Source organism: Mustela nigripes, chromosome 10 (genome assembly GCF_022355385.1).
Source record: "Mustela nigripes isolate SB6536 chromosome 10, MUSNIG.SB6536, whole genome shotgun sequence".
NCBI lineage: Eukaryota > Metazoa > Chordata > Mammalia > Carnivora > Mustelidae > Mustela > Mustela nigripes.
The window spans coordinates 36,592,099-36,600,292 of record NC_081566.1 but is presented as its reverse complement, the minus strand read 5'-3'; positions in this window follow the sequence as shown (position 1 = coordinate 36,600,292).

The window sequence follows — 8,194 nt, the reverse complement described above, 5'->3', positions numbered from 1 at the left end:
ACATTAATTCTCCAGTTACAGATTGATCAATGAAATACATGGGCCTCATTGACTACAATTTTAGTCAAAACGTAGTCCATAGAATAGAAAATACCAGAAAAGGAATTCTCCACCAGAAAGGTGCTTGGACAATATAAATCTGTGTCTGAATAAATTCTTGGAGGTGGACTTCTACCCTCAGTATATAGGATAGTGTCTTGCCTATAAAATAAAATGAAAAAACATTTTTTAAGAGATCATTTCTTGACCTATGCAGGTATCTGACCTAGCAAATGTCAGATATAAGTACATTATTTAGTTAATATAAAGATGCTTTGCTTTCTTTTTTTATTATACTTCACCTTACAATAGTAGAAGACAATTCAAACCATAGGAAATTTCCTCAAGGAACAGTAACATTGGCTATGAATACATGATCCAAAGATCATTACTGCAAAATCTAGTAAATATGACCTTGGAATATTGTTACTAATCAGTGTAGCATTTATAGGACATGATCACATGAGGAATTCCTTGCCAACTTGTTAGCTTAATATTTGCGGGGAGTGCTATCCTTTCTTGTTAAGGATGTGCTAAGACTATTAAGAAGATCTATGCTGAACTTTTCTTACTGTAAACATATTATTGCCATCTGTGGCTCATTCTTATATCACATACATTTTGATTTTTCTCCTATTTTCCTAACTTTTCAACCATACACCCAGGGAAGAAAGCCATGGTACAAGGTCACCTGTCTGCAGAGGGACAATAGCTTCGTAAGAGCTCATCTTCCTTGAAAGGGTCCAACTTCACAGGCCAGCAAATCAAAACAGTAGCACTAAAATTTTGTTCCCCACCTTGAAGTAGTTTCCCTCCTCATACTTTTAATTTCCCTCCTAAAGAGAAGATTATGATTGTCTGATTATACTTTGTATCAATTCATGGCAAATGGGTACTGTTCTTACATGCAAAGTAAAGAGAAGGAAATTCTAGCTGCTGGAAACATACTGAGACTTTTTTCTTAATTTATATTAATGCCCATAAAAAGTGTTAAACTGCCCATGAAAAAGAAGCTGTGAATACTAATTGATGGTGTGTCAATATGTTGGAAAAACATGAGAGACAAGAGAAAACACCATAAATATTTGATTTAACCATATATATATTATGACTCTTGTTCATATTAGGTACTATGGGCTTTGCAAAAGCAAACACCAGCATTATTAAATATATCCATAGGCCCCAAGCAAACTTCATTAGGTTTTTAACTCTAAACCCTATTCTAAGTATCTTTCTTCATAGATGAGCCTTCTTAAAATCACTTTTAAGGTACTTATTGTGACTATCATTTAGTGAGCTCCTATCATACACTAGTCACTATATACACACTTTACATGATATCTAATTTAATATTCACCATAATCTTATGAAGTAGGAATCACTGATATTTCTATTTTGTAGATTATTAGAGAACCAAAGTCCAAAAATGTCATGAAATTGTCCAAGGTTACAGAGCTTCCACACACGACTTACATCTTTTAAATCTTTGGTGAGGTCACTCTAATTGAACTTGAATGTCCAAAAATAAAGTCAGCTATCAAGTGAACCTACAGAGGATACTTATATTTATAAAAGGAATATTTTCCAGATCATGCTTCTTCCGTAGAGGTTATATAGAATTGCAGGGAGCTTTTCCAGGTTTCAAAGTATGCAAAAACAACAACAACAACAACAACAACAAAAACACCCTCTATTTTTCTACAATCCAATTTAAAGCTGATTTGAGCTACCTGTCTTCCTAACAGAATCTCAATCTCAGTCAACATAGGGTGTTTGTTCCCCTTTTTCTGGAGTTAAGGCTAAATTTTCTCTAGTGTCTAGGGAGTAGAGGGAAGGACATCCATCATATTGACTGCATTTCTCTTTGTTCCTCAGAAGCCCACAGGAGTTCCTACTGAGTCATTTCTTACTTATGCTTCCCAAGGTGGTTCTAGACCCTACTCTGTCAGCTGCTTCAATCTTCTATGAAAGCATGAAAATTGTCTGCTCCTGCATACCGTAAGGGCCATGGTAAGCCATATGGTACAACCGAAGGCCATTTTTTTTTACACATTGTATTTTACTGATCCTTAACACTGAGGATGCAGGGAACTCCGTGAAGTGACCAAGACCCTAGACTCATTCTGGAGCTACCTCCGGTCTAGGATCTTCCTGTACACAGAGCTCCATCTGGAAAGAGAAGTGCCAAATGCCTCTATAATTAGATTCTTCCAGACCCCTTCTGGGATAGTTTTGCCCTAACCTGGGAAATCAGCCAAAGCTTGGATGCCAGGGCACTCCCCCTTTCTCAAAGATCCACAGTATCAATGCCTCCCCTCTTGGTTTCTCTTTTTCTCTCCCTGAGGCATCTTGTCCAGACCTGCTGAGATGCAGTGCACTTACATCATGTTTTCTCCAGAGTCTGTTGTGTTTTTTGTCTCATGAGTCCCATCAGCTTCTGTCTATGGTCTCTGCTTTATAAACTCACAGTCAGCTAAAAATTTCAGTGTTGATTTCTTGTTCTTGCATTACTCTTTCCTTGAGGCAATGAATATCTAGCCATTGGTTCCATGAAAGGCCAAAAAGTGCAAGACAATATTGGAGAAATATATCTTTATATTTCAAATATTATACTATGACATAGATACAGTTGGTCATCCCTCCAAAAGAAACCATGAATGAATATATCCACCTGAAAGGATATATTAGTGTTTGCTGAAAGAGAAATATTTTTATTTTATTTTGTTCTAGACAGAGATACTAAAGGTCTTGCCTCAAGTCCAATGTGTGAGTGTGTTGTGTTGTGTGTGTGTGTAGAGGAGATGGTTTCCCATATTACCAAGCAGTTCCTGAACACCCATACAGTGTCTTAAAATTCAACTCAATTCCAACACTACTTACTGTAGGTATCATCAGATTCCATGGGTTCAGGGCCCAGTCCTACAAGACTGCTCCCTCCATCTTTCACCTTCTTAGACACACTTTAGACACCAGTCACAATTCCAGGTCATCACCAGGGCTTCTGAGTAACCACCTATAGACTGGACGTTCCCACAACCCCCTCCTTGGGTTCAATTACTTTGTTAGAGCAGCTCATAGAATGCAGTAAAACATTTTGCTTACTTACTAGATTACAGGTTTATAATAAAAGGATATAACTCAGGAAAAGCCAGATAAAAGAGATGCAAAGGTCAAAGTATAGGGAAAAGGCAGAGAACTACCATGCTTTTTCTAACTATGCCATTCTCCCAGTACCTCCATGTGCTCACCAATGCCAGAAGCTCCAAACGCTATCTTTTGGGGTTTTATGGAAGCTTTATTACAAAGGCATGATTGATTAAATCATTGGTTACTAGAGATTGGTTCTCCCCAAAGCAGGGAGTTTCTGAAAGTTCTAATCTTGTAATTATATGGTTGGCTTTTTTGTTGACCATACCCCTACCTTTAGATGACCCAGGCACAGTCCAAAGTCACCACATTAACATAACAAAGGGCACCTTTGTCGTTCTCATCACTTACGAAATTCCAAGGGTCTTAGGAACCAGAAATGAAAATGAAGACCAAATATATGCTCCTTATTATAAATCACAATATCACAGATACAAAAAAGGAAGGAGATTGGAAACAATTTATAAAAATATGACCTCACGAGGGGCGCCTGGGTGGCTCAGTGGGTTAGTCCGCTGCCTTCGGCTCAGGTCGTGATCTCAGGGTCCTGGGATCAGGTCCCGCATCGGGCTCTCTGCTCGGCTGGGAGCCTGCTTCCCTCTCTCTCTCTCTGCCTGCCTCTCTGCCTACTTGTGATCTCTGTCAAATAAATAAATAAAATCAAAAAAAAATATGACCTCACGATGTATTATTTTTTAAAATACCCACTGCCTGCTCCTCATCTAACCTAGAGAGAATTTTAAGGAATAGAATATGATCTTATATAGAGTTAAGAATTTACCAAATTCTCCTGAATCTATTTTCATGGTTGCAATTCTTCTTATTGCTGAGGTAAATTCATCATTTACAAGAATTTCCTGATCTTTCCCTAATCACAATATTTCCTCAGCTCTCCTATTAGAGAGTTTACCTCCAGCACACAGTTATCCCTTGTTGTTGTAACAAAGGATGACCACCAACAGAGTGGACAAACCATACTCTTGTGTTTTTAGGGTTTTTTTTTTTTCTCTTTCTCTCACAATGAATAATGAATGTGATTCATGTAACTAATTCAGTCCAGGGTCAACAAAATATCTCGGGGATAGGATGCTTTTACAAGAAAGAAACTAGCATTTACTTGGAAATTTCTCTCTATCCAGCACCAGCACAGGACCACTAGTTAATCCATTTTCTAATTTATTTTTGAAATGAGATTGAAGGTAGGTCTTACTATTTTCATTCTACCAATAAGAAAACTGAGGAACCATATCATATAGCCTCACCGTCTGTAAGGAAAAAGGTAGTGTTCAAACTCAGGTGCTTTTTAATGGGAGCTCATGCTTCTGAATGTCTGTAGAAGAAACAATGAGAAGATATCAAAGACTGGCACTTGTGTGATGAGAAGAGGTATCTCCACAATGAGCAAAAATATGGGATACTATCAGGGAATGTGAGAAAGGAATTTAAGCATAAATTTGATGTCAGAGGTACCAGAGATCTTCAAGCTTATAGTAATTTGTATCACACTGCAACAAATGAAGACAAGAAGACCTAAGCCTAAGACAGTGCATTGATTGAGAACCAAGAGAAAGAGGAAGATCCAAGAGATGTCAATGATGTAGATGGATATAGACACTGCATTGTTAAAAATGATCCATGCAGAGCCACAAACAGGTGCTGCTAAACTGGCTTTCCAACTTGGAGTACAAGAGTTTTGACTTAAGTTTCAGTTGGATCCTACTGGAATGTGTGTCCTTTCTTAACAGTACACCTAGACTTTAGCATTTATTCTTTGTTAAATTTGGAAATTTTATAACAGGTTAGTACAAAACAACTAAAATTCATGTTTACTAAATGGTAAGCTTAACTGCATGTTTATATGCCAACAAAAAGTCATTGTCTTTTATTTAATTGTTCAGATATAACTGCATGGTAGCACTACTCTTAGATGCCAATCCTTCCTCAATGAGGTGAAGCACTTAGCTAGATGTATTTACAAAAAATGTTTTGAGCTTGGTCCTATCCAGGCTCTTTTGTTGCCTCTGTATATATGCATGTGTGTAGGAATACACACACATTCTGTTCTTCTGTTGCTAAAGAACTTGTTTCATCTTAACTGGATGCTTTGCTCTATTTCGATGTTCTGTCAGTCTTGAAGTCTGCAATTATCAGCCTTCTTCAGCCATGGTATTTCCATAATGTTAGCTTTTTATTTTTGTTTTTCTATGTTCTACTGCAGAGATATCTCATGCACATGTAGAAACCTTAAATGATGACACACTCTTCCAAACACGCACTGGAAATGATCTCTTCACACACACTACTATTTTAAGCAGGATTTTCTGGGACAAGAACAACTTCTGGATTAATGTTCCCTCCATAAATCCCTCGGTATGAAGCAGAAGGAAGAAAGAAAAGAGAGAGAGAGAGAGAGAGGGGAAGAAGGGAACGAAGAAGGGAGGAAGGGAAAAAACACGATTATTTTTTGTACCATTAAAGGTTTCTTATACCTGCATTAATTATACTTAAGACTGTCTGTGTTAATTCATTTGAATTTGCTCTTTAAGCATTGCATGACAATTGATTTATAAGCAATAGAAACACATACAAAGTTAAGTTCCTTGAACACAGTAAACCTTAAACCAATGTTAACTTTTTATTTCCTTTGAAAAAGTGTGTTTTATTGTCTACTTTTAGATATAAAATTTTATTCTTTAATAAAATTAACCATAAAGTACTAACTTTCTTAAAAAAATATGGAGAGTTGGCCATTTCTGATCATTTATAGAAAAACTAAAACATGATTAAGGAAGAACAGACTGCCAGACAGGTATGGGCGTATAACTTGCTTGGCTGCTCATGTGAATACTTATACAAATCATATGCTTACCTACATTATGTCACTTCTAAAATATATTTGATCAATATATAACATTCACCTTCACTGTCTTCACTTTAATTTAATTTTGAAATGTCTCTTTACTGTATTGCTAGAGTATTTTGTAAATTCATTCGTTCCACAAAAAAGCCAGTCAACAGATACTGCGGGTAAGGCTCCGTACTACCTCCACGTGAGAGAGATATGAAAGAGTTCCAGAATCTTCCCACAAAGACTAAAATGACATAAGTATAATGGAGTTTTATTTATCGATTTATTTTAAACATATTTTTTCCAAGATTTATTTATTTGAGAGAGTTTGTGAATATGAGTGGAGGAAGGTGCAGAGGGAGAGCATCTTCAAGCAGACTCCCCACTGAGTGGGGAGCTCCATGAGGGCTCCATTTCACAACTCATGAGATCATGGCCCATGAGATCATGGCTTGAACTGAAACCAAGAGTCCCGCACTCAACTGACTAAGCCACCCAGGCACCCTCATAGTACAGTATTAAATGCTCAGTGCTAAGGATGGGTTTTCAAACTGCACTATTAAAGTTTAGATGAAGTGTGGAATGTAGGTATTTTCAGGAAAGCAGGAAAATACAGTTTCAAATAACTCATGCTCGTTGTTCCAGAGATATAGAAAAATTATTACCATATTACCTCATTTTGAACTGCGAATTCTTTCTGTCTAATTTTTTGTGGTTGGAATACACGTGGAACACACGGTTCATTCTCTGCCAACCCAGCCAAGGTATTCCGTGGCTTTCCTGTGAATGCGAGTTTACACTGCGCTGGTGGAAGAAGGCTCTGAGCAGGAGGGCTGGCCGGTGTGGTATGACAGACCATGTTTTGTGCCACAAAACACAACAGCTAAATCAAAGGAAGGCTTTTGGTGGATGATAAAATGTCCATCCAGCCAAACAAATATGTTCTCTTCACTGCGGTGGCAAATATTTTCTTCCTCCTGGCTTGCCAGCTCCTTTCAAAGATGATTCCCAAAGCTTCTTTTCCTTTGTTTAGGTTTTGTGTGGAGCAAATTAATTCATGATTTGTTGTTATTTAAAAAAAAAAAAAGGCAAAACAAAATAAAACAACAACCAAAAAATACTTCTTTCTCTAACCTTCCTCCAAATACCCACAGGAGTCCACCCAATAGAATGGCCTGAAACAAAACACTTTTGTTCAAAGCCAGGAAGGCCGGCAGACCTGCAAGTCTGCCCACAGCTCCCTGTATCATGGGTAGCTGCAGAGAAATATGCAAACTGGCAAACTGGGTACATTTTACTGTTTTACAACAATATGTTTTATTGTTCTCTCACTAAGTTCTTTGCCAGGGGCAAGGAGCCCTGAAGTAGCTGGCGGGAGCCCAGACACAGCTGTCAGCATGAGCCTGACCACTTCTGGCATTGCTTTCTTAGCCAAGAGGCACGGCGATTGCTTACCAATAAGTCATGATGAGTTGATAATGCAGGGGGACTGAATCATAAATATTTCAGCATTTAAGTGTATTTTTCCATCCACAGAGACACAATACTGCAATGGCAAAAAGGATCCCCCTTTACGATGGGCAGTTACAGCTAGGTGGGAACAACTATTAAAAAAAAAAAAACCATGAAAATAAAACTACTTTTAATTGAGTATATTAAATGGCTGATCTATAAAGGCTAAAACAGAATGCTACTTGAAATTGAGCTTCCTTTGAAAATGGACTTAAGTCTATACTATTTGAGCATTTTATGATTGTGAACTCCTTATCAAATATGGATTTGTTGCTCTAGCAATATTAAAACCAAAAAGGAAATTATCTGAAATGAATCAGAATCGATAACAAAAAGATGGGGGAGGGCAGAATTGGTTGTATGTGACCAGCCGTAACTGATAGGATAGTACTCAGGACGTTTTGAAGGATCTCCCCACTGAATTTTCATCAGCTCTTTACATCACCAATTTTCATTATGTGCTTGAAAATTATTATATTCTACTTAGGGATATCCCATTAAGATGGATTGCTTAAAATATTCATAATTCTTTTTCCATTCTTTAAAAAAAAACCATTTGGATTCCAAAGCCTTCTAGAAAATGTTGCATGAAGCTTCTGCAGCCTGACGCTCACACAGTTTGAGCTACTCCCCCCCCCCCCCAGTCCA